Here is a 27,756-nt window from a genome sequence, read left to right as displayed (position 1 = left end):
CAGAGCAGAGTAGATAAGAAGTGAAATAATGGACCCAATAGCACTAGTAAATGAGCAGTTGCTTATCTGTATTACAGAACGGATGTCCAGGTGCACTTGTTCATCATAGAATTAATCTGTGGTGACCTAGAACTTTGTAGTTTACAAAGCACAGTGCTTCATGTCATTAAATCATCAGACTAATTTGTGAGGTCATTGTAATTAATAAGTGAGAGTATGCAGAAAGGAGACATGATTTACACAAGATCACACAGAGGCAGGCAGTGTGGGACCTGAATCTTCATCAATATCAGTCTCTCCTCTATTTAGTCTCCGTCAATGACTATGCAGTAACTCCCTTTGTGCATATAGAAGGGGTCCTCAAAATGCTCATGGAAAATAGGTGTTATATTTTAATTTTGTTTTCTACTATGCACTTCTTGAAGTTATCTACATATATAGGAGTATATATGCACATATTGTCAATGTGTCGTATAATCTTTAGGGAACGATGTACCATATATCCAATGGTGGTCCAATAAATGTTTATCAGCTAGTGATGTCATAGCAATCTTAGTTTGCTAATGACATTCTGTGATGTTCAGACAAGGACAAAATCACCTATTTATGCATTTCTGAAGACAATTCTATAGGGGCCAGCACTGTAGCATAGCAATGTAGCTGCCAGCAATACTGGAATCCCACCCACATGGGTGCCAGTTAGTTTCCTGATCTCTCTATTTCTTGTCCTTCTCCCTAGTAATGTGCCGGAGAAAAGAGCAGAAGAAGCCCTTGCCACCTAAGACCTAGGTGAAGCTCTTGGCTCCTGGCTTTAGCCTGGCTCTGCTCTGGCTGTAGTGGTCATTTAGAGATTGAACCAGGGAATGGAAGACCTGTTTCTCCCTTTCTCTTTCTCTCTGTAATTGCCTTTTAAGTAAACAAATAAAAAAGAAATTCTTTGTTCTTAAGTGACAAATGATTGCATATACTCTATAATTGTCTCCAAATATATATATGTATATACATACACATATGTATTCAAAATATACATATTTTTAAAATCATGTTTCTTATATTTACATACAACTGTGCCTAATATTTATGCCCTTTTGTACCATTTATTAATTTTAACCAGGTACAAATATTAGCTTTTTAAAATGTTGTCTGAATGTATAAAGACAAAAGATATGTTACTTTGTGAAATTATTTAGCAAACTATAATCGATTCTAATATATCCAAGTGATTGTATTAATTTCTTAATAATAATTAGTGTAGTTGACCTTTAAACCACAGGGGTTGTTGCTACTAAATTCTATTCAATGAAAACCTCAAGGGGAATATTAACTCCCTAGGACTTTACCATCAACATTTAGTTTTTATAAAGAATTATTTATTCATTTAGTTTTAAATATAGAGTTACAGAAAGAGACAGAAAGGGAGAGCGCACGCGTGCGAGAGAGATCTTCTACCCACTGGTTCATTTCCCACATGACCACATCAGCCAGGGATGGACCAAGACAAAGCCAGGAATCAGGATCTTCATCCAGGTTTCCCACTTGGGTGGCAGGGACCCAAATACTTGGACCATCTTCTGCTGCTTTTACCAAACCATTAGCTGGGAGCTGCATTGGAAGTGGAGCAACCAGGTCTCTGATCAGTGCCTATGTAGGATGCTGGCATTGCAGATGGTGGCTTTACCCTCTGCAATGCTAACCCCTACCACCAACTTTTAGCAAAATCATATGAACACTCTGTCCTGTTGATTCCCAATTCAACATTATTTTCACTGACAAGTCCCTGTGCTATGTGCCTATATGTCACTTACCATAATGCTTATTAATGGAATTTCTTGCTTAATCCCTGTATGTCTTACAGGAGTGAGCAATCTATGAGAGTACAGATGGGATCAATTGTTTACATATTTGAAATGTTATTTCCTAAAAGTTTTAATTTAACACATTTAGAAGCATTGGAGCATTTTATATGGCTTAACTGTTTCCAAAGATCCCTCTCCCTTCTCTGTGACAACTTTCCAGCATCTGTTGTGCCTGGTCAAGGCTAGTCTGAAAATAGTAATGGAAAAGTCTACAAAATGAACATTTCATATGTTTTAAATTGCCATTTTAAGTAGCCTAATGAAGTTTCAGTCTGCTCCCCTCAGTCCCTCCCAGGCTGTTACCCATCTGTTTGTCCACACTGAGTTTGCTACCTCGCCCAAAGTGAGAGAGCTAGATCACATTCAGAGCACTTGTATTAAAAATATATGGTTATGATTGTTCTATTCTCATCATTAGTTATTATGATCAGTGACTGCTATTGTTTGATTATGTGCTTCCAAAGTATGCATGTGTATATATGTGTGTGTATATATATATATACATACATATGTGTGTGTGTGTGTATATATATATATATATATATATACACATGTGTGTGTGTATGAACCTTAACTCCCAGTACAGCAATGTTGAGGATAGGAACTAATGAAAAATGTTTAGGTCAAGAGGGCTGCACCCTCATGAATAGACCCATGCATTTCTCAAAATGGTGATTTTATTGTACCAAGTACAGATGCTAATGTGAATTTGGTTTCTTTGATTCTTTCTGTCTGTCACTTTATAAAGCAGCTAGAAGGCCTCACAAGAAGCCCAATAGATGTTAGCACCATGCTCTGAGGCTGCTCAGCCTGAGGAACAATAAACTAAGCAAACCTCTGGTCTGATATATTTAGTTATAGCAATGGAAAATGGGCTAAGACAATCTTTTGCAGTATTTGTAGGTAACTTAAATTTTATCTAGATAGGCATGTACAGGAAAATATTATATATATTATAGCATATGTATAAGTATGTATACATATATAATAGTATAGTATATATACAGAGTTTGATACTGTCCATTGATTCAGTCATCCACTGTGGTGTTTAGAAGGCTTCTTCCAAAACTCAAGTTTAAGCATGATTCCAACTACATGGAACTGAATTTTACATGGGATATGTCATGTTTGGACCAAGATATATAACATATGTGACCCAGTGCAAAGTAAATAGAAGAAAGAAGAAGAAGGAAATAATTTATTTTGTTCTCCACAGTCTCCCTTTCTCTCTCTCTCACTCTCTGTCCACTGCAGTATACTTACTTACTGGGAACCTTTCAACAGGCTAAGTGCAGACACACAAAGGCACCTTGGACAATACCGATGGCCAGTGGATGGGAGCAAGAGACAGACAAGGGTCTGTCCCAAGGATGCAGGGAGGTGAGGTAAGTTAAGTCTGCACCTGTCTCAAAGCACCAAACCTCTCTGCTCATACACACACCCCACTGTCCCACTGAATGCCACTTTCAATGCACAAGTTAAGAATGCCATGACACTAACCAAAGAGAAACTACACTAGTCACGTGACTATCAAGCTGTTCAGAAAAGGAGAGATCTTGGTTTGTGTTAAGAATGGTGTAGAGAGAAACTAAAATCCTGTCTGGTATGAGAATTGTAAAACCAGGCTGAATATATTGACAGACTTGTTTTAGAAGTGTGGGCTTGAACCTGGACTCGGGAACAAGGTCCTGGAGTGGGCTCTAGAGAACCTCAAATCAGCTCATGGCCAGCCATACAACCAGGATGCAGATGCAGGAATTGCATTGAAGGAGGCCAGCTTCTGCTTCCCAAGTTCTCTTTGTTCATTGAATTTTATTAACGGTGATGGATTTTGGAAACCAAGAATGTGCATTTCACCACATAAGTGTCAGATATTTCATCAATGAAGACAAAAATTTCTGTGCAGCAATGCTAGAGTTTCACTTCCATAGGAGTACCTGAATTGAACTATCTCAAACCCAAGAGCTAAAACTGAGGGTTCCCATCCAATCACGCTGTAGCCAGAAATATTATTTTTATTGAAATCTACAGGGAAACTACCACTAAAGAATAAAATAGCCTCAATATATGACATAACAATAAATCTATTGTTCGGACTTTGATATTATAACATTAGAAATGCAATGAAATTAAAAGCACTTTTATAACTTTGTTTCATATTTTAAAAATTAAATTATTAGAAGCACACAAAAAATAAGGGGACATACTAGACACAATTATTGTGGACATTCATTTTGGGTGAAAAATATGGCTGAAGATTTAAAAATTCAACTACCTGAATTATCACAAAAAGGGCATAAGAAACTAATTTAGCATGAAAACATCTCAGGATCCAATGCTTTTGTTGATATCAGAATTAATATTACTAGCATAGGAAATTTTAAAAATTAGATGGGAAAGTTTTGGGAAAAAGAAATTTTGTGATTTCTTACTTACACTCTCAAGACTCAAAATAAGCAAGTAAAATATAACAACAGTCTAAAAAGTAATTCCCAGGGAATTCTCCTGCTGATAAAAAGTGAGGAAAAATTCTTTTGCAGGCAGGGTATTAGGCATGAGGGGTCCCAAAGGGAAACCTAGTACAGACATGACTGCAGAGATCTAAAGCCTTTGGGATTCTTTTAGATTAAAGTTATAAAAGTGCATAATTCAATGCCACTATGGGAAATTAGTGCCCATGGAAAGAAAGTCCTACTCTTTTAATAGTAGCAGCACTTTGGAATCATGGAGGAAGATTAAAGTCTGTCAAGATGGATTTTATTTACTTTATCTTGCTTACAAAGTTAATTTTTTTGAAATAAAGCTATTAAATACAAAATTCTCCTATTTTAAGAGTACAAAACAATTAAATTTACAAATGTTTCTATTATTTTCCAGTTATTCCACATTCTTGCCAAAATACAGTAGTGCCTTAAAAGTTTTGGTGATGTCTATCAAAAAACTTTATCCTTTTTGTTGTGGCTGTTTATTTTTCATTTTGTTTGCTAGGTAGCTGCAAGACTGGCAGAGGGGTTGGAGGGGGAGTGAGAGGGAGAGAGAGCATTCATATCTTTGTGTACTTCTCAAATACCCTCCCTCCTACCCCCAAGAGCCAGAGTTGACTAAAACTAGTCTAGAGCCAAGAAATCAATACACATATTTTACATGGGTGTCAGGAACCCAATTAATTTATTTTTTAAGATTTATTTATTTATTTGAAAGTCAGAGTTATGGAGAGACAGAGAGAGATGGATATTTCATTTCCTGTTCACTTGCAAGATGGCCACAACAGTCGGGGCTGGGTCAAGTCATAGACAGGAGCCAGAAGTTGCATCTGGCCTTCCACATGGGTTTCAGACCTGGACACTTGGGTCAGTTTCTGCTGCTTCTCCCAGGCTATTAAGGGCAGCTTTGGGATCCGCAAGGAGGGAAGGCCTGTACTTCTGGGAATGGAGAGTTCTTGTCAAGGTCCCTGCAGGTGCCTAAAGGTCAACCAATGAGGATCAGACCCACCTCAACCCTTAACCTCCATGCTCTGAATCTATAAAAGGACACTCCCAATCTCTGACGCGCAACTTCCCCAGCCCCCGCTCTGTTGTCCTGTTGGGACCGGTGAACCTCGCCCTGGAACGGAACCCCAATAAAAGCCTGTGAATTAATTGATTCATCTGCCTGGGAAGATTTGTTACGCGCCGGAGACCTTGTAGATGGTGCCAAATCCCAGGAGCTGAGGATGCAAGCCTCTCCTTTCCAGTTTCGAAGCCCCCTCGTTCCTTTTTTTTTTTTTTTTTTTGACAGTGAGAGAGAGAGACAGAGAGAAAGGTCTTCCTTTTGCCGTTGGTTCACCCTCCAATGGCCACCACGGCCAGCGCGCTGCGGCCAGCGCACCGTGCTGATCCGATTGCAGGAGCCAGGTACTTATCCTGGTCTCCCATGGGGTGCAGGGCCCAAGCCATCCTCCACTGCACTCCCTGGCCACAGCAGAGAGCTGGCCTGGAAGAGGGGCAACCAGGACAGAATCCGGAGCCCTGACCGGGACTAGAATCCGGTGTGCCGGCCCTGCAAGGCAGAGGATTAGCCTAGTGAGCCGCGGCACCAGCCCGAGGCCCCCTCATTCCTTGAACTTGTCTGGTGCCCCAGGCTGATGATGGACCACACTTGACCACTGTAAGTTAAATTTTAATTGCTTTCCCTCCCTCTTCTGGGTTGGCCCAGTCTCTGCGATCTCCGGCTAGCTCTCCATCTGGAAAGAGACCTCCAAATTGTGCGCACGTGGGCTCTGTTCTCCTCTGTTTAGCCTCCCAGTGGCTGTGGAGACATCCCACTGCTAGCTTGGCCCCATAGAGGACTGACCTCTAATCTATCTACTGAAGTCAGGGATAGGGGACATCTTGACCGAATTTCAGGCTGCTGGGGATACCATGGGATCTGGCCAATCCTGAGGGTGGGACTCAATATGCCCTCTGGCCTGCCTCTTAAAAAACTTGAAGCAAATGGGACTGGCCCAGGACCTATGGTGTAAACGCCTAATCTTCTACTCCACCCAGGCATGGCCTAATTACCTTGAGAATTTCTGCCGCAGGGAGAGAAAATGATCAGAGGTCTCATACGTCCAGGCTTTCTAAGACCTCCGCTCCCATCCTACCCTCTTCTTCTCTAATTTCCTCTCTGCCTGCTCCACAGCCCAGGTCTTGCTGGCCAAGATCGGGCCCCCACCTCCTAAGGGAGCCTCTTCTGTGTTAGTGCCAAACTCTCCACCCTCCACCTTTACAGACCCTCCTGAGTTCCTGGGGACCACACAGCTAGCCAGGAACCTCCCGCCCCCATTTTCACATTCTGCCCCACTGCCTTGTCCTGCCACCATTGCTGGAAGCCAGGTAGCCACGTGGCCTAACCACTAGCGTCAAGCTCCACCCCCATCCTAATGGGATGCTCCTGCTTCCCTGGCCGCCCTCTGGCAAAGTTTTAAAAGAGCCTGTTCCTGAACACGTGGCTCTCTAGCCTCCTCCTCTGGTGTCCTTTCTCTTCTCTCTTCTTTCTTGCTCTCTCTCTTCTCCTGCTCACTCCCTCTTCTCACTAGCTCCTCTCCTCTCTTGTCTCTCTTTTACACTCTTCTTCTCCCTCTTTTTTCCCTTCTTCACCCCTCCCCTAGAGTCTGCTGTGTTTTAGGTCAAGTGCCTAAGCCCCACATGGCCAACTGAATATGACATCATGGGCCTAAGATGTTCTTAGGAAAAATGCAACTGTAACTGTAACTGTAAAAAGACACTGAGTTTGAAGGAATTTCTCTTTGAATCTAGGAAGATCACTACCTTTGAAAATATCGCTTTGTAAATTGCTGAACTTATTTTGCAATTTATTTTAACAGGTTTCCTGGTAATCAGTACTCAATGAAACAAAAATGGGTAATTAGTACTTGTTTTAGATTAATGTAATTTTAATTTTAATTGAATTCAGATAGCGATATTTAATATCAGCATCTTAAGTCATTTAGATGTAACTGCTAATTTAAATTGGGTAAAGGCAAATGAGATAATGTGTCTATATGTAAACTCTTGTATACTCAGCATGTTAAATTTGTGTTAAAAAGTTATAGAAATGTGCATTTGGTAAGGAAGGTTAAAAGGAAAGAGTTATTTTGAATAAAGAAAGGACAAGGTTTGTAAGATTGACTTCATCCTGATGGCTAGTTTACTCTACACTGGGATGGAAATGATGGAATGTTTCAAGTATGTTGAAGAGGGTGTGTGGAAGTCACAGAAGGTTACGAAAGAAATCTTGGATGTTGATGAGAAAGCCACAGAGGCCTAAAGAGTTAAATGTTCTGTAAAATCATACAGGTGCTTTCAAAAATGCTATGTGAAGTAAGCACATGCCTCTTGTTGAGTTTATAATAAGTTTATAATTTTAAACATGGCAACTTAAAGTCTTTTGTCATCCACAGTTTTATATATCAGATTTGCTGCTCATAAAACTAAAGTGTTGTTGGTTCTGTGCTTAGCTGTCCTCCTATAGGTTCTGATGGACTTTTTCCAGCCACTTCTATTGTATTCAGTACTTTGGGATGGCACTGCAAACAGATGAAGCCAATAATGTATTATAGGTACCAACTGAAAATATGGTTAACTGAGGTTACTAAGAGCAGAAAGTAATTCGAATCAATTGGTAAATTAAAAAACAGTTAAAGAGTTTAAAAAGCTAGTATTGAAACTGCTATATTTGTTATCTAATGATTGAAACTGTTTTCTAAGTTTTCATTTGATATTGCTATTGTCAGTAAGTGATCTGGGACTGACACCCCCATTTCTCTATTCTAAGTCAAACTTGTTCTCTCATTCATTTCTCTATTCTCTTTGAAGTAGGAAACTAATTCTATTCTGATGGACTCTCCAAGATGCAAAATTCAATTTTTAGATCTTATAAAAGGGATGGCTAACTTATTCTGTAATAATAGCATAGCTAAAATGAAAGCTTAAATTATAATTTCACAGCTAGATTTACTTCACCATGGGCACAGTAAACAGGCAAGACCTCACTTTCAGACAAAACAAAGGGTAAGAAAGTTTTAAAGCCAGGGCATAGCTTTCCTCATGGCCATAATCTGCCTGAACGTAAACCACTATCACAACATGCCTGTGACTATAGACTTCTAGTTTAGGCCACAAAAATTAGAGATGGGACTTAAGCACCCCCTTGACTTGCATCCTCTGGTCTGCTTTAACAAAAATTAGGAGGTAAAGAAAGCTGGACATCAGAAATGTGAATGTAGGTGGCAGCCTATTAAAGGCTGGTCTGTACAGTCATCTGCCATCAGGGAGACCCAACAGACCAGTCCACTGCAGTGGCTTTCAGTGTGGTCAGCCTGGGCTTCAGCAGAATTCAGCTTGTGAAGAGCCCTGGCAGCTCTGCCAGCCAAGAGTTGGATCACTGGAAAGGGAACTGCCCTGGAGTCGAAGGACTGCAGGTCAGAGCCACAGATCTTATTGGCTCCAAGCTAAAAAGCCCTTCACTTGGCCTAGCTTCCATAGTGACCATTGCTGCTGAGGGGACGGACAAACAGGGTCAGCAACATTACAGGCAGAACTGTAAATTTCCTGTTAGAGATGCCACCTGTCTTTACCTGGCCAGCTCTCCTCCCAGACCAGGTAAGTAATGGAACTCAACAGGGTGCCTTCCCCAAGGAGGTACACACCTCCCTTATGATGTACCCTATGTGAAGAGATAGGTCTGGGCCTCTTAACTTACAAGGCCTAAAGCCCACCGGATTATTACCAAGCCTCTTCTCTCAGGTTCTATTTGTCTCTCAATCAGAGGACTTATTCATGGCTTAGACAGCACCTTTCTTGGGTCCTCTAATAATGACTCTGTCCTTTGTTCTAGATCCTGTCTAGCCCACTTGGGCCTCATTCTTTTGTAATCATAGCCTCTACCTTAACATCAATGGCTCTACTCCCGACCTGTGTGTACTGATGGTCCTCTCCCACATTAATGTCGTATGATTATTCAAAATTTCTCTACAGACAAACCCCTCTACCTGCAAAAGTTGAGTGTCCTTTCTCCTGGTCTTGGCTGGGATCAAATTTAAACCATGTCCATCAAACAGTCCTCACAAGGGTCCAGAGACCCCCCCCCCCTCATTTCCTCTCCTCTATGAAATCCTTTCATTACCTGGTTAATGCCACTCTTAGGATCATTGGTTGCTATTCTCACCCTGACTTGTATACTACAGTATCTGTTTAAGTGTTTATAGCAGGTGATAATGGAATGAAGCAAGGCCTTCAGCAACCTGCAGTCAACCAGATGCTTCTCCATCCATACATGCCTGTCCTGGTGGAGCCCCAAGATAACCCCAGCAGGACCCTGTAGACAACGTCCCCAGTCAGCAGGAAGTTGCCAGAGAGACTCATCATCACCCCCTTTCCTATCATCAAAAGGTCGGGATGGTAGCTTTGGGATCCACAAGGAGGGAAGGCCTATACTTCCAGGAATGGAGAGTTCTTGTCAAGGTCCCCGCTGGTGCCTAAAGGTCAACCAATGAGGATCAGACCTGTCTCAACCTTTAACCCGCATGCCCTGAATCTATAAAAGGACACTCCCAATCTCTGAGACACAATTTCCCCGGCCCCCACTCTGTTGTCCTGTTGGGACTGGTGAACCTCACCCAGGAGCGGAACCCCAATAAAAGCCTGTGAATTAATTGATTCATCTGCCTGCGAAGATTTGTTACGCGCCGGACACCTTGCAATTAGCAGGATAGGGAATGGAACATTGGGACAAGAACTGGTATCTATTTGGGATGCTTGGGTCGCAGGCAGTGGCTTTATCTTACCTGCTCCAGGATCTCAATTATTTAAGCTATCACCCTTGCCTCCCAAGGTCTGCATTAGCAAGAGGTGGGAGTCAGGAGCTAAAACCAGGTGTTTAACTCAGATACTCCAATATAGGATGCAAGTATCTTACCTACTAGGCTACATGGACAACCCCAATTTGTAGTCTTTGATAATAAAACTGTGCATAATTTGTTTAATTTACTCACAAAAATGTTATTGGAATTTCTTTAGTTTTTAATTTCAAATATTTCATCTTAAGCTAAAGAAATATATTTTTTAAATTGAACTTTTGACTTCCATACTGATTGAATTTAGCTATTTGGTTAAGGAGCTTTTGTGTAGATACTATGGAATGTTATCAACAACCTGAAAATAACAGATTTTTGAGGCCATTCTACCTAATTTTGGTAACTTCTTATTTCTTTCTCTCTCTCTTTTGCACAGATTAAAAGTATAATGTCAAATAGGAATGGTGAAAAAATTACTTTTTCTTAATGTTTATAAAATAGCATTTAGTTTTTTTGCTAATAAAATAATAATTGTACTGGGTTTATTTCATAAAATATATCATGTTGAGAAAAATCCCATTCATACCCAATATGTTGAGAACTTAAAATATATTTATATATGTGTTTACTTTATCTGAAGGGCAGAGAGACAAAGAGTGAGAAACATTAGTAGACAGATTTCTAATCCACTGATTCATCTCCCAGATGTCCACAGCAGTTGAGGCTGGGGCAGACCGAGCCAGGAGTATGTATCTTCATCTAGGTCTCCCATGTGGGTGCTAGGGACAAACTACTTGAGCTTCACTTCCTATCTCCAAGGGTGTACATTAGCAGGAAGCCAGACTGGACATGAAGCCAGGACTCAAGCTCAAACATTTGGCTCAGTGGGTTAAGCCACTGTCTGCAAGGCTGGCATCCTGTATGGTCGCTGGTTTGAGTCCTGGCTGCTCTATTTCCAGTACAGCTCCCTGTTAATATATCTGGTAAAGCGATAAAAGATGGTCTGAGTCCTTGGCTTTTTGACTCACCGGGGAGACCTGGATGGAGTTCTGGGCTCCTGGCTTCAGCCTGAAGCCACTGCAGACATTTGGGGAGTGAATCAGCAGGTGGGAGATCTCTGTTTCTCTCTGTCTTACCTTTTGATTCTGCCTTTCAAATAAATAAGAAATCAATTTAAAAAATAACATTCTAATATGGGGTGTAGGCATCCCTATTAATCACTATGCTGAATGCCCATCCAAGAATTTTTATTTTGAATTAATGTCGATTTCTGTCAAATTATTTCATTACATCTACTGAGATGATTGCCATTAATCTTTTGATATAGTGAATCGCATGAGTTGACTTTCAGCTATTGGATGAATCATAATTTTAGCATAAGCTTTTCTTGATCCTAATATATTATTCTGAATATTACTGAATTTGATTAAATAATGTGCAATTAACAATATTTATATGTGTGTTCAGGAGGAATACTAGCATATAGTGCACATTAACTGTCATATTTTTTGTCTGATTTGGGGATTGTGTTCATGTTCTACTCATACAAACTTTGTGTTGGGCTCATAAACTGAGCTTTGGAATCAGTATAGTGGTGATTTTTAAAATGAATTTGACAATTGTTGCATTGCTGGGAGATACAATAGAAAGTAGTCCCTCATTATCTCCACTGGGAGTGTGTGTGATTAATTTCTACTCTAAATAGTTGTTAGAATTTACCAGTTAAACCAGCACAGCATGGAGTTTTCTTGGATGGAAGATTTATTAAAATGAGCCTTTTAAGTTTATGCCTTTCAAAAATTGCCCATTTCTTCTACATAAAATTTACTTCATAAAATTGTTACAACATTCTCTTGCTTATCCTTTAAATTTCCTTAAGTCTGTAATTATGTTCTCTCTTCTATTTCTGATATTGGTATCTTTGTCTTCCTTTTTTTTTTTTTTTTCTTAAGGGATTTGTTAATTTTATTGAATTTTTTCAATAACTTTCTGGTTTTGTTGTTTTTCCTTCGTTTCTCTTATTTCAATTTTGTTGACCTTCATGCTATGTTTTTTCTTATGCCTGCCTTGTTTTAATTTGCTCTACTTTTTCTGCTTTCTAAAGATGGAAATGTAGAGAAGCTTTGAGAAATCGTTTCACGGGAGAAATTTGCAGGCTGCTAGATCTTCTGTGGGCTGCAAGCCAAGGATGACTTTATCCATGTAAATTTTTAAGAAAAATCTAAATAAGAATAACCATTCATGATATGTTAAATGACTTGGAATCCAATTTTCTGTGATCATACATAGAATCTTATTGGAACACAGTCAAATTGTTTTATTCGCATATTATCTGTGACTGTTTTTGCACTATATCTATAGACTCCTCATGAACACAAGAAGTTTCTTCATCCTCAAAAAATTGGCCACTTCTCTACACATTTGCAATCATAACTCAGAAATTTGCCACAGTGACTCTATGTCTCATAAAGACTAAAATATTTTCTATTCAGTACTTTATAAAAATAGTATTATTGCATGTAGCTTAGACTGATGATTTGAAGTTCATTTTCTTTGTGTACACACATACCAATATCTACACGCACCCCTCTTTAGTTGAATGCCAAAATTCCTAATATTTTATACTTCCATTTTAATTGAATGCAAAATGTGTCTAAATCCTGTCTTCCTTTTTGACACTTGAGTTATTTAAAAATATGTTGTTCAGTTTCCAAATGTTGGAATTTTCCAGACACTTTGATGTTACTGAATTTCAATTTCATTCCATTGTGGTCACAGCTCATATATTGTTTTGTTTCCATTATTTTACACATGTTAAGATTTGCTTTGTGATCTTTACTGTAGCCTACATTGATCAGTTACAATGTTTCAAGTGTTACAAGTTACAGTGTTACAAGTATGTTTTAAAAGGTTGTATCCTCAGGGGCGGCACTGTGGCATAGCGGGTTAAAGCCCCAACCTGCAGTGCCGACATCCCATATGGGCACCGGTTTGAGTTCCGGCTGCTCCTCTTCTGATCCAGCTCTCTGCTATGGCCTGGAAAAGTAGTAGAAGATGGTCCAAGTCCTTGGGCCCCTGCACCCATGTGGGAGACCCGGAAGAATCTCCTGGCTTCGGATTGATGCAGCTCCGGCAGTTGAGGCCATCTGGGGAGTGAACCATCAGATGGAAGACCTCTCTCTGTCTCTACATCTCTCTGTAACTCTGTCTTTCAAATAAATAAAATAAATCTTTAAAAAAATGCCCTCTGTAGATCAGAAGTGCAAAAGAGGCTCAGCCAACTAAAATCTAGGTTGTGGCAGGAAAGCATTCTAGGGTCTAGTGAGAACACATTTCATTGATGATTGAGGTTGCCTGTAGAATTGATTTAGTTCCTTGCAGTGTAGGATTGTGCACGCTGATTTTGCTTTATGGCTGTACTCCGGAGGCTGTCCTCAGCTTTCAGAAGCTCCTTATCCATCCCCCACACACATATATGACCCAGTGCAAAGTGAATAGAAGGAAGAGAAAAAGGAAATAATTTATTTTGTTCTCCACAGTCTCCCTTGCTCTCTCTCTCACTCTCTGTCCACTGTAGTATACTTACTTACTGGGAACCTTTCAACAGGCTAAGTGCAGACACACAAAGACACCTTGGACAATAGCGATGGCCAGTGGACAGGAGCAAGAGACTATGCAGACAAGAGTCTGTCCCAAGGATGCAGGGAGGTGAGGTAAGTTAAGACTGCACCTGTCTCAAAGCACCAAACCTCTCTGCTCATACACACATCCCACTGTCCCACTTTTGAAGCACAAATTAAGAATATCATGACACTAACCAAAGAGATCTTCACAAAAATTCCTAATATTTTATACTTCCATTTTAATTGAATACAAAATATGTCTAAATCCTGTCTTCTTTTTTGACACTTGAGTTATTTAAAAATATGTTGTTCAATTTCCAAATCTTGGAATAGTAATTTACAGTGCTATGAACATACCTCAAAGAACTGCTTTAGTTGACTTCAGTAACTTTTGTTTTATTGCATTTCAATTTACTGTTGCTCATATTATTTTTCTATTTCTCTTATGATGTCTTCTAAAGACATTAATATATGGTTTAAAGCATATATGGTTTAAATTATGTTACTTTTCTGTGGAATTTTCTCTTCCTAATCTGTATTTTAATACTACTGTGATCAAATAGCACACTCAGAATAACATAAACTATTTTAAACCTATTTTAAATTTTTTATCATCATAAATGTCCTGTATTTATAATGTGTATGTAAATATTCTATGTGCATATATAAAAGTATATAATCTATTATTGTTAGATGAAGTGTGCTATAAATGTCATTCATGTAAAGTTGTTACATTGGTTATATCTTTGCTATTATTGCTGATTTTGACTGTTCCCTCAGTCTCTGAGAGAGGAATCTCCAAATATAATTCTGGGTTTCTCTATCTTTCCCTTTAGTTGTATCATCTCTTACTTCAAGTATTTAAGTATTTTTGAATCAGGATATTAAGGATTTTAATATATGCCCATTGTCAGGTAAAATCTCCTTTTTTTTTCCAGGGATATTTCCTCCTTGGAGGTATATCCTTTCTGACAGCACTTTCTGTAGCCACTAGTGCAGTCCCTGTCAGGCAATGGTGATGGCTCAAATGGTTGGGTTTCCACCACCCATGTGGAATTCCTGGGTTTCATCCTAAGTCCTAGCTTCTTTGGACTAGCCCTGTCTAGTCCTGGCCTTCCAGGCTTTGGGGATGCAATCCAGTGGATGATAAATAAGTAAAAAAAGTAACGAATCTCTTACAGATAGTATGTCACTGGATTATTTTTATTTATCTGTTTTGCCATGTTATTCATTCTGATTAGTGAATTTCATCCTTTGCATTTTTGGTAATCATAACTAAGAACTTAATGCTGTTTTTTTTTTTTAATTCTTTATAGAAATAGAAAAAAAAATCCTAAAATGTTAATGGAATCACAAAAGATCTCCAAAAGCCAAAATAATCCTATACATCATGATGTACACTCTCTGTACTTTACACAGAGGATGTCCGGTTTCAGTTCCCAGGAGAACCACTGCAGAGACCTCATGGGCTCCAAGGACCCTCCCTGATGCCCACTGAAGGCCGTGCCTTAGTAGTGAGTCTAAACTATCCTAGGGTAAAACTAGCCTAGACTAGTCCTAAAAAAAACTTCATAAAGAAGACACAAAAGATGGCTAGGACAGATATTAATGCTCTTTAAAGAAACTTAATCAAGTATAGCATTCACATTCTCCTATTACGTTTTTTTCTTCTATTAGCTTTGAGGAATTTCAAAGATTCAAAGATATTCCTTTGGAAATTCCTGTTACTCTTTTTTAGAATAATTTTCTCCTCTAAAATTCTCTGTTCCACTAATTCTAGGCTTCTTAATTACCATAACTTCCTCTCCCTTTCTCTTTAATTTAGGAAGATCATGGGACTTGGATGGATACCTCCTTTTTGCTCAGAAGATTAGAAATCGCCTCCAAGCTAAGACATTGATGTAAAAACAAGTGTTATAGTTAAACTTTGGGCTAGAAATTTTCTTAATCAAGTGTTGAATTTGCATATAGTAGACTGCAAAATTCAGATATGCTGGCTACTCAGGAAAATCTGAAATCACAGAAGTATTTATAGTTTTTATTTCCTCTCCTTATTCTCTTCTCAGATAATACTGGTATTTAACTAGGTTCTGTGTTTTGAAGCAGTGATTACTATAAGTTCTTTAGGGTATTGTTAACTTACACTAAGGGCTTTTGTTGATATCTAAATCAGACCATCTGTTTGGCATTCATAAAGAAGGTTAGAAAGAAAACAGTCAGCATTTGGAACGGCTGTATGTAACATTACATTCTGGATGATAATGCAAATTCACTAATGAATTTTGGCAGTGCTTGTGGCCATTCAGGCCAGATGTATTAAAGTACTTGTGGGCAATTTGAGAACTTTGAATATTGCAACACATAGATATGATTAGCTTAACCTAGAAAGCCTCATTAATAAAAAAAAAGCACCCATTATGATCACACAGTCTATAAGGACTCTCACTTTGTTTTATGAAATTTGATGGTTGGTTTAAAATGTGAGGTTGTATTCTCAAGCATTAGTTTTTCATTTGCCTGAAAAAAAGTAATTTTTAGCACTTCTCTATGGCAAACATGAAGTATTATGTTTGATGTTTTTATATATGTACCACATTAGACTTCTACTTCTCCAACATGGAAAACACAAAATAAAGGAACAGAGTTTGGATTGTGATCTGTGCTTAATTTAGCGACCTTAAGTGATGCATTTTATCAACACATTCATTTTCAAAGATAAAGTAAGAATAGCTTCTAACTCAAAGGAAAAACAAATATCACTGGTTAAAAAAAAAAATGGAGGCATTTTGTAAAATATAGAAATACCTTATATTAGTTTAGATAGATAAATTAGCTGGTCATCGTCTCAAGAATAAGTGATCCAGGAACAGCAATTTGGCAGGACCATTCCCCATACTTCACACCACAATGCCTACTTGGAAAAGATTAAAAGAAGATAATGGAACATACTATTTCCTGATGAGGTATAGGCCCAGGACTCCTAAAACCACTTTCATGAAACCCTTTAAAGGTTGACTTCTTTGAATTCTGCTTTAGTTTCCACTTAGCTTTTTACAAAATACAAACCCCTTTTACACCCCTTAGTCTCACAGGTAGAACATGAAAGGGAAGATAAATGTGACATCGTCCAAAAGACCAAAGAAACTCAGAGAACCTCTGGAGACACTTAAAGCTTTTGAATTTTTTATTATTTTCCTGAAAGCACCAACTCCTAATGTTCCTAAATTAATCTGTGGCCCAAGTAACAGCTTTTCCTGGGGGCAATGAAGGAATACAGTGGAAACTCCTCAACACATCTTACTTCTAAGAGAACTTATTATTATGGACCATCCTCACATGTTGTCCTTGTGAACCTAAAGTGTTGAAAAGTTAGTTCTATGTCAGTGAGAACCATTAATAATACTCTAGATGAGGATTCTAAGTTGGAAATCAAGCTATTTACTCTTTTGAGTTCATATTTTCAACCTTGCAATTGGTTCTTTTGTAATTTGGAATTATAGACATACTAAGTCTCACAGGTTTTTTTGCATATCTGTTCAGTGTTGTTTCCAGTAGTTACCTCAACATGTAGTAATATTACTTGAATTGGATTTTCTCCTATGCCACCTACTGTGCTGAGATAAGGATTCTCTCGTTTTGCATTTCTTACCTTGGGGCTATCCAACTCTGTGATTTTACCAAACAAACAGGCCCACCAAACATGAGTTATGCATGTGTTTAGATAGGAGCATAGGTCAAATCCCGTGATACCTAGCAATACAAAATATCTTCCAAATGCCCTGCAGATAGCAACATTTAACATTGTGTCCTGAGTGTTTTCAAGTAAATCATTAGTTCCCAGAGGGGAAATTTCCTCAAACTATAAAACACATTCCCCTTTCTTCATTTTTCTTTTATTTCATTTTTAAAATTATTTTCAGTTCTAGCCAGTGTCTTCTGATTGCTTTCTGGAAGACATGTAAATTATGGATTCCAGACCCCCTCAACCTTATCTTTGTGTTGCCTCTGATCTCTACAAATCTATTTAGGCCTTTGATACTGGAATCAGACAGAATTAGAGACAATGGAAGGATATCATAAAACTTTAATATATTCAAAATAGTCTATTTATGAAAACTGCTAAATAAATACTGGTTATGGATAACTAACATTCTGCATATTCATATATGAATATATATTTATATATAAATGTATTTATATATCCAAATTCAAAGTTAGAAAATCCTTTTTGCAAGTCCATCAATTCTTTCAGAATGGTAGATAAATAAATAGTATTATGAATATTTACATTATGTAAAAACTGAGACTGAGACTTCAAAATGAAAAATAAACGCCAGAAGAAATCAAAAGACAATTTGTATGATTTCTAGATTGCAATTCTGGAGATAATAAATGAAACAGGGCTGCACCAAGTAGTACATGGTTCCAAGCAAGTGAAATAGTTAAGGGGGAAGTAGAAGGTGTTACACAACATGGTGGAATGAGTTAGAGAGATGGATCCAAATTCTCAGATCCTCTGTTTGATTACCTTCCTGATTGTTAAGATATTGCATCAATAAATGGGCACATACATATGAAATCCATATGACTTTTGGGAGAATTACAGTTGCTGAGAAAATGTATATCAAAATAAAGCATTATGTCTAGCAACCAAAGGACACGTTGATGTGATTTACTTTCTCCTTTTATTGTTCTTATTCATTGACTATTAGATTGGGCTAAATGGTCATTAAGATCCTAAAAATCTCAGGTACAGTTAAATTAATGAAATATAGAGTGAGCATGTGACTGTTCACATAAATATAAATGCATTTAATTTATAGGTGCTATTTATTTTCAAATTCTCTATATATGTACATACATGTAATTCAATAAAATTTGTAATTCAGCAAATATTTATTGAACACTTACCACATGCTAGGATCTAGAGTTTCAACAGTGATCCAAATAAAACATCTTCCCTAAAGAAATTTGAATTCTAGTAGGACTAGCAGATAATAAGCACGACCAAATAAATGGCATAGTATCATGGAATGCTTAGCACTGTGAACTATAAACTAAGCAATGTGTGTGCACACAAAGAGTGATAAACATTACTAGGAAAAGAGGGTTTTAGGGAAGGTGACCAATGAAAGTCTCCAGGAGGACGTGATAATTTAGGAGATCCCTAAATAAAAGGATAGAGTAAGTCCCCTGGTGTAAGTGCTGGAGTGGAGGGTCCCAGCCTCAATGAATCCCAAAAGCAAAGGCCCTGAAGCAGAGATTGCTAATGTGGCCAGGCTTAGCTGATCAAAGCAAAGAGTATTAGAAGATGCATTAGGAAATAAGCCAGAATAGGATGCAGAGTCTTGTAAGCTATAATCTTGGTATTTCATTCTGAAATAAATGGAAATTAGAAAAAGGTTTCAAACAGAGACCTGCTGTCACTGGACTTGTTTTTAATAATAACTCTGACTAGGGCCAGTCCTGTGGCTTAGCTGGTAAAGCTGCCACCATCTGGGGTTCTGGCATCCCATATGGGCACCAGTTTCAAGCTTGGCTGCTCCACTTCTGATTGAACTCCTTGCTCATGTGCCTGGGGAGGTAGCAAAGGGCCCCTGCACCCACATGAGAGACCCAGCAGAAACTCTGGGCTATTGGAGCCATTTGCAGAGTAAACCAGCAGGTGGAAGACCACTCTCTCTCTCTCTTTCTCTTTTTAACTCTGTAACTCTGACTTTCAAATAAATAAATAAATCTTTTAAAGGAATTGCTCTTATTATTATGTGCAGAATAGACTGTGTACCATCTAGGGAAGAAGCTGAGAGATGCTCAAAAAGCTGTCAATTTAAACTGTACTTTCATTTATTTTCATTAAATATATGTGTTGTTCAGAAAATGCCCAAATTTCATGAATCTTGACAATGTTGGATTGCATATTCTACTAAATTCCTAAGTGGCTACAGTTTAGCTAAGTTTAAATTCATCACCTGAAGTCTTGCTGTCTCCCACGTAATACTTCCCTAACATTTAAATTAGTTATTGCTTTTTAACCCATTTACTGTGGGCAAGCCAAAAACAACATGAAAGGCCTACTGAGACTGTAACAGTGAGCCTAAGAAACTCACTTGATGGTACAACAGAGTAGAAGAAGCATAAAGATGCACAATAGGGAATAAATGGGTAACCTAGGATGTAACTTCCAGGAGAGGCCACCATGCCCACAGTGGGAGCCTTGAGAGGAAGAAGTTCATGCTGACTAAGTTGGTTAAGGAACATTTCCTAGGGAGATGAGAACTAACTTTGGAGTGTTCTCAACCCTCCTCTGGAGTCCATTTTATGAATGAGACAAATTATCAAGAAGAATTTTATTATTGTTGTTTTTAGGTTAAAGTATATAATTGTTCAAGACTATAAAAGTTAGCTAGGGCTCATTGATTAAGGAGTATATTTAAATAGTAATGTCACCTAAAGAGAAGATAAATTAGAAAATGCATTTATCAACTTTATAGATGTTACTTGTCATCTTGAAAACATTTTTCTGAATGACAGTCTAAAGCTGTAACTATTCTTTATTTTTCTAGAATCATGTAGTGAGTTTAAGGTCTTTATATTTTATGTATGTTTTTAGTTCCAATGCATGTGAGTCTTGTATCATACTGTGTTCAGAACACATCCATGGCTGTATCTCATCTGTGCTAATTCACATCTGCATCTATTATTAGTTCTGTGCTTTCTATTATCCAACAACCAGAATAAATCTAATGGTCATATATTCTCTGGAGAAGGGACAATATAAGGATTCCATGTAGTGACACTAATGTCTTTTGACAGCTTTTGTTTCTGCTTTGTCTGAGAGGGTCCAGGTACCTAGAACTCAATGGCTCCATACATTCCTTTTCCACTCATGTGTGTCCATGAGGGCCTTTCATCCATGGTCCAGATCTTATTGCTATATGATAACCACTCCAAACTTACTGGCAAAATAAAATAACAATCATTACACTCAGATTCTTAAGTGGGCACAGAGAGGGTGACTTCACTTTGCTTATAACTTCTAGCCTCGTGTGTGGGTTTTGACCATATGAAGACAAGACTCTCCCTCTCACAAGTCTAGTACTGGATGGTGACTTCACTGGAGGAGTTTGCCTGGAACATCTATACAGAGTTTATCCACATGTTGCTTGGCCTTTTGGGTAGCATGACAGTTGAGTCCTAAGGGTGAGTGATCCAACAAAACAAGGTGGAAATATATGGCATTGTCAATCAATAGCACCCATTTCCACCGTTTTCTAGTGGTTGAGACAATTAGGCCTGCCAGTTTCAAAGGTAAGTGACAAAAACCCCACTGGATGGAACATACTCCTGTGCCTTGTGGGAAATATGCTCTGCCACGATGCACCTGTCATCATGCATCTGGCCAGAAACATTCCCCCACTATTGTTTTTGCCTTTACATGCATGAGTGCTGTTCTTCCTGCCGTGCTTATTTTCATCCTGTTCTGCTTCTGCAGAAATAACTTGTCTACACACAGAGTTCTCATAAAACCATAGAGCCACTTTACTTCCAAGTCCTTAGCTCCCTTTTTCTTTTAATTGTGTTCAATAAAGCTAGGTTATTTTACAGTATGATCTCAGTGTTCATAATTGCTGAGAGAGGTTGGATGATGGCAACCATGGCAATGATTTCACATTTATTCTAACATCAATTTTTCTGCTATAGTGAGGTTCCTGAGAATAAAAACAGTGAATCATGGAAGATTTAGTGGAAGAGTTGACAAACAAATAGTAAGTTGTTAATTTACTTGTCCGATGGTATCTTTCAATGGGGTAGCTGTTGTGTGTCAGATGTCTTTCTGGCCAGTGAGAATGTAGGAAGAACAAGACAGGAGAATTTTTACTTTCATGTAGTTTCATGTCTATTTGAAAGAGATAAAGTAAAACAACAAGCCAGCATGAGGAGGAGGTGATATTATTTGAGAATTAAAGTCGGTGATACAGTGGCAAATGAACAGGTGGGATTTTAAATTCACCGAACACAGAGGCCTTCCTGTGAGATGATATTCAAACTGAAATTCAGTCATAAAGTTCAAAGCAAAGTGCACTCTTGGGAGATATAACACTGGAGCATGTCTCTGATGCTTAAATGAGCTTAGAATTTTTAGAAACAGGGAAGATTATATGGGGGGTAAAGAGTGAAGATGAGAGTGAAATAATCTTAAACTGAAGAGATAAGGATTGAAGTATTAAAGATCTTTTAATCCCAGAAAAAATATTGAGATTTTTACCAATATGTGAAACCATTGGAGAAACTTCAGGTTTTTAAAGTTTTTCTTAATTGTTGTTTTTATTTGGTTTATTTTGGTTTTGGTTTTATTAATTAGGAATTTGGTTAATTCATTAATTAGGAATTGGAGTGAGGAGTGAATTGCAAGGGCTGGGTGCAGAAAACGAGATCTGGAGGTGTTACAGGACTCCTATGGAAAGTTGGAGATGGCTTTGATCAGCAAGGATGTAGAGGAATTTGGTTTAAGGGATTTCATTCAGCATATAGTTTGGAAGTACTTCATAGCGTTTCCTGATAGGTTGAATCAGCAAAAATAGGCACTTAACCATTGGCTTTAGCGACTGTGTCAAAGAACAAACTATGTATGGAAGGAGGAAAGACCCACACAGAAAGGCAGAAATATGTTTTCAGCTACAGGAAAATGGTAAATCTAGAAACGACATTAAAAGCCATAGACTGGATGAGGTCACTCATGGGTAACATGTAAATGAATAAAAAGAGGAGGACATGTATTATGTCCCGAGGTATTTTAATATTGACTGTTTCAGCAAACATGCAAGCACACAAAAAAATAAATGTTATGAGGCAGGCCAGCATTGTGGTGTAGCAGGTAAATCCACCACCTGAGATGTCAGTACTTGTCCCAGCTGCTCCACTTCTGACCCAGTTCCCTGCACTTGCAGACCCTCTTCCCATCCAGGCAGCAGCAGATGACCTACGTTTTTGAGCCCATAGAACCCACATGGAAGACCCACATGAAGCTTCTGGCTCCTGGCTTTAGCCTTGCCCAGTCATGGCAATTGTGGCCATCTCAGAAACCAACAGGTAGCTGGAAGACCTCTCTCTCTCTCTCTGTCTCTCTCTCTCTCTCTAATTCTTTCAAATAAATTTAATTTTTTTTTTAAAAAAAAGGAAGGGCCAGAACTGTGGAATAACTAGTAAAATCTGCTGCCTGTAGTGCCGGTACCCCATATGGATACAAGATTGAGTACAGCTGCTCTGCTTCCAATCCAGCTTTCTACTAATGCACCTGGAGAAGCAGTGGAAGTTGGAAGAAGTATTTGGGTTCCTGCACCCACATGAGAGACCTGGATGAAGTTCCTGGCTCCTGGCTTTGGATCAGCCCAGCTATGTCTGTTGTGGCTATTTGGGGAATTGAAACAGCAGATGGAAAATTGGTCTTTCTCTCTCTCTCTTCCTCCCTCTCTCTCTCTCTCTGCCCCCATCTCTATAACTCTGCCTTTCAAATAAATAAGTAAATCAGTAAAAAGAAGCCTTTAAAAAAGTTACTAGTAAATGTCAAAAGTGTAAGGGGGAAATAAAGGGTATTTTGTAACCAAAAAGCCAAGAAGTGGTCAATTTGCCAAATTCTTTTGAGAAGTCACATAACATTAAGTGGCTATTGGTTATATCAAGAAATAAGTTATTGACAACCATGACACAAGTAATTAGTTATGTATAGCTAGTGGATGAAAAAAGATGAGAGGTTTGAAAGAGAGACTATCTAGAGGCACTTGGTTCAATAATTTTCCCTGTAAACAAGTAAAAAAAAATTTGCACAAGGAATGAGGATATTTTGCACATGAGCAGAATTTGTTAAAAAAATAAGTAACAGAAAGAGAAATAAATGATGTAGGAGATAATTGGGGTAACTGCAGAAGTACTATGGTTATCCAATAAAAATTAGTCTTGGACATGTAAGGAGAATATTAAGAAAGAAAAAACAATAATTCAGACTTTCAGGCCAAATGAGTAATGCTAACTTTGAAACGTTTTTGCAGACAATGACAATGAAACTTTGTCAATGCATCCAACCTTCTTCTCCACCAGGATATTGAAGCAGTTGCTTCTTATTCTCCAAGATGTGTTTACTGTGATTTGTCTTTATTGAGTTTTTTTTTGGTTGAAATGGCTGTGTTTTTATTTAAATGATGCCAAATACTAAAAACATGTCTAGAAATAGATGTGTTGATATTTTCACTCATTCAATTTAAGCATAAGAAAATATTTTCTGTTAGTCAAATGTGAATTTATTTCTCTCTCCTTCACAGCAGATGAAATTAGTGACTGTATTTAGTGTAGCCAGGTACCAAGACAGATTCCATAACTATTCCTTATTATAGTCTTTAGCGTCTTAGCAACGAAATGAACTCTGTCCTTAGTTTCTGTCATTGTCACAAAGTTTACCACCTCATCAGCAAAACAAAGCTATAGGGCATGAGAAGTGCTAAGGTTATACAATAGACCCCAATAGAATCACCTATAGCATGTCCAGAAGACCAACAAAATCCATAATTTCATAGCCAAGACCAACAAAATCCATAAATTCATAGCCAAGAAATTTAAATTAACTTCTAAAAAGTAAAAATTCTAAGGAATTATAATTTTTTCAGTCTATGTCACTCAGAGAACACCACAATTAAAAGATACTTAAGGATATCACTTTGGTATTTTGTAGAATTTTCTCAGTGCTGTAAGACATACAAAAATAACGCAACACAGAATAGTTCCAACAATATAATAACACTAAATTAGTGAATATATTATCCTTATTCTAACAGTTTTTTTTAGGTTTTAATTTATGGATTTTTTTATCTGTTTTTCCAAGTTTCATTTTTCATCTATATAGAATTTATACAGAATATTTTCATTTGGTTCTCTTTTTTACTCTCCAGTGAATATCTAATAAATCCAATGTCATAATCTGTACCTTGTTACTCACTTGAAATATTGCTTCTTTCACATATATTCCATATTATATATGAATTTTATGTATGCATGAGCCCGGTCTTTGAATCCTTTATTAAATTGACTTGTTGGTCAAATCTGGACTATATCACACTCATTGAAGTAACAGCATTTTAATATATAATCTATAATAAGGAAAGTTCATTTTTATCCTTGTCTCCCAAAATTACCTTGAATTTTCTTGTATATTTATGATTTTATATGAAATTTACCATCAGCTTCTCAAGACCTATGCATATAGGATGGAGAAGGATGGGGGTATATTAAGCTACTCCTACTTTTAACAGGAAAGGAGATACCTCAAATTTGAGATCAATTCAGTAAATATTCTTGAGTTTACTAGTTTGTACCTGGTACAATATTAAGCACGGGAGTTAGAAATAATTAAAGGCTGGAGCCGTGGCTCAATAGGCTAATCCTCCGCCTGCGGAGCCAGCACACCGGGTTCTAGTCCCGGTCGGGGTGCCGGATTCTGTCCCGGTTGCTCCTCTTCCAGTCCAGCTCTCTGCTGTGGCCCGGGAGTGCAGTAGAGGATTGCCCAAGTGCTTGATCCCTGCACCCCATGGGAGACCAGGAGAAGCATCTGGCTCCTGGCTTCGGATCAGCACAGTGCGCCGGCCGCAGCGTGCCAGCCACAGCGGCCACTGGGGGGTGAACCAACGAAAAAGGAAAACCTTTCTCTCTGTCTCTCTCTTTCACTGTCCACTCTGCCTGTAAAAAAAAAAAAAAAAAAAAAAAAAAAAAAAAGGAAAGAAAGAATTAAAAAGAAACATTCTTGCCCGCCTGAGATCTTCCTCTAAAGAGAAAGCAGAAACATTAAAGGTTGATTGCCCTGGAAGAATTTTTCAGTGATCAATACCTGGGTAATATTTTCTATTATTCCCTGCACAAAATATTCCACCTAGGAAATAATCTATGTCCTGCTTTCAGCTCATTACAATCAAATTATATTTCATGATAAGCTTTCACAGGCACTGTGTTTCCTCTAGTTGCTGTATTCCGTAGTTGGGTAGGGAATGACTGCTCATTCTCTCAAGATGCTGATGATCTGTGATAGAGACAGACAAAAAGTACAAGAAAATGCAGTAAGTACTTTATGAAAGAGCTCAGAGTGCTATGAACACCACACAAGGAGGGCTGAATGCCATGATTGGGAGCAAAGACTCCATCTCGTATTGCCATTGTCTAAGGCTTCACCCTTCCATGTGTTAAAATGAAGATAATAGCAGAACGTTGTAAAGACAACATTTGTGATAACAACATGGGATAATCCATACAAAGCTCTGCCTGGCTCAGAGAAAGTATTTTGTTACTGTTTTGGTAATGGAAACAATTTTGGAAGGAAGGGCACTTGATATTAATCCTAAATGATGCAGAAAGAAGAACCAAGGGAGTATTTTATAAAGCACATTGGTTGGCATTGGAGTTAGTTCAATGTTTAAGAGATGACAAAATTTTAAGTGGGAAATATTTTATGAACTGTCACAGATAAGGCCACGGGTCCAAAAATGTTACAAAACTTTCCAGAAATGCTACCTAGTAAGAAGCTGAGATGGAAATCAACTGCAAAATATCTGATTTTACATTGCGCATTGATATTTCTAAATAGAACCGCCTGTTCCCTTGCCTGTTATCTACTAACACTGAGCTGTGACTAAGCTATGACTTGCAGTGCACCTGCAAATGTGAGGCTGAGATTATCTCTGCACACTCATCTAAAATGTCTTGATTCATTCTAATTGTGCACTATTTACAACTGGTAATCGAGGAGTAGGTGAAATGAACTCAGTTTTATTTCAAGAAATGTTGCAGTGAGTTTAGAGAGAAGGTCTTGCTTTCTGAGTAGTCTAGCCAGATAATTTTAATTCAGAAGTTATTTGAGAACACTATCAGGTTCTTAAATGGCCAAGCCAGAATGCAATCAGTTCCTTCAGCATGTGTCTAGAGATTATAAGAAAATAAACATTTCTATTGAATAAAAAGTACAGTTTGAGTCATTGATGGCCTGGCCCTCTTGTGTGGATTTTCTCTGTTCTGAGTCAAATGCAAATTTGGTGATGTTAAAAATCACATGCCGTTTTAGAGAGAGGATGGAAATTGAAATTCTAACTTAATGATAACTGAATTTTAAACACTCCCTGATTCTTCCATCCTTATATCAAATTTTTACATTAATATCCATTAGCCGTCTGCAGTGTCTCAATGTAACAGTACATGAGTTTGATTTTAAACCTATTCTATTCATGCCCAAAGCATAAAACATCCCTATTGACTGTCCCAGCCTAGAATAATATTTACTTTTAGCAAAACTTAACTAGTGAATGTCCATATTTGTGTACGGATAACCTCTGGCCATGTACATGAATTAACAAAGGCTTGCAACTGCTTTTCCTGGGAGGTCTTTATTTAAGGTTAATTTTCACTTCAGTATATTCTTGCATTATTTTTATAACCTGAAAATTACACTGAGAATGCCTGGAGGAATAATTGGTTCAATGATAAATTATTCCTTTCCATAACAAGGACCAAATTATTCATATATCCACATTTATAATTTGGTTTCATAAAAGAACACAATATTATTTCAGAAAAATGTATCTGCATTACATTTATAAAATAGCAGGGGCTCAAAAGAAATTATATGATTTCTTAGGTTGGTGAATTTTGAAGCTAAAGCATATCAGTATCTTATTATCATTTAGTGCTTGTTGACATTAATAGAAACTGCAGACAGAGTAACTACATGGTTACTACCTTTTCATGACATTCTTAGTAGGCAAGTGTGTACCCTTTTTCTATGGGCTCCTTTCCACAGATAATTTACCCTTACAAGTACAATGAGTTGCCAACATGTTGTTTTTAATTTTTTTTTGTTTTACTAATATCTTTTGGAAAGAAAGGCAATGAAACTCCTTTATCATTCTTATATTTAATATTGAGTCAACCA

Source organism: Oryctolagus cuniculus, chromosome 2, assembly GCF_051225735.1.
Source record: "Oryctolagus cuniculus isolate XC-2025 breed Fujian yellow rabbit chromosome 2, ASM5122573v1, whole genome shotgun sequence".
Lineage (NCBI taxonomy): Eukaryota > Metazoa > Chordata > Mammalia > Lagomorpha > Leporidae > Oryctolagus > Oryctolagus cuniculus.
The sequence above is the reverse complement of the archived record's forward strand: the minus strand, read 5'-3'. Positions refer to the sequence as shown.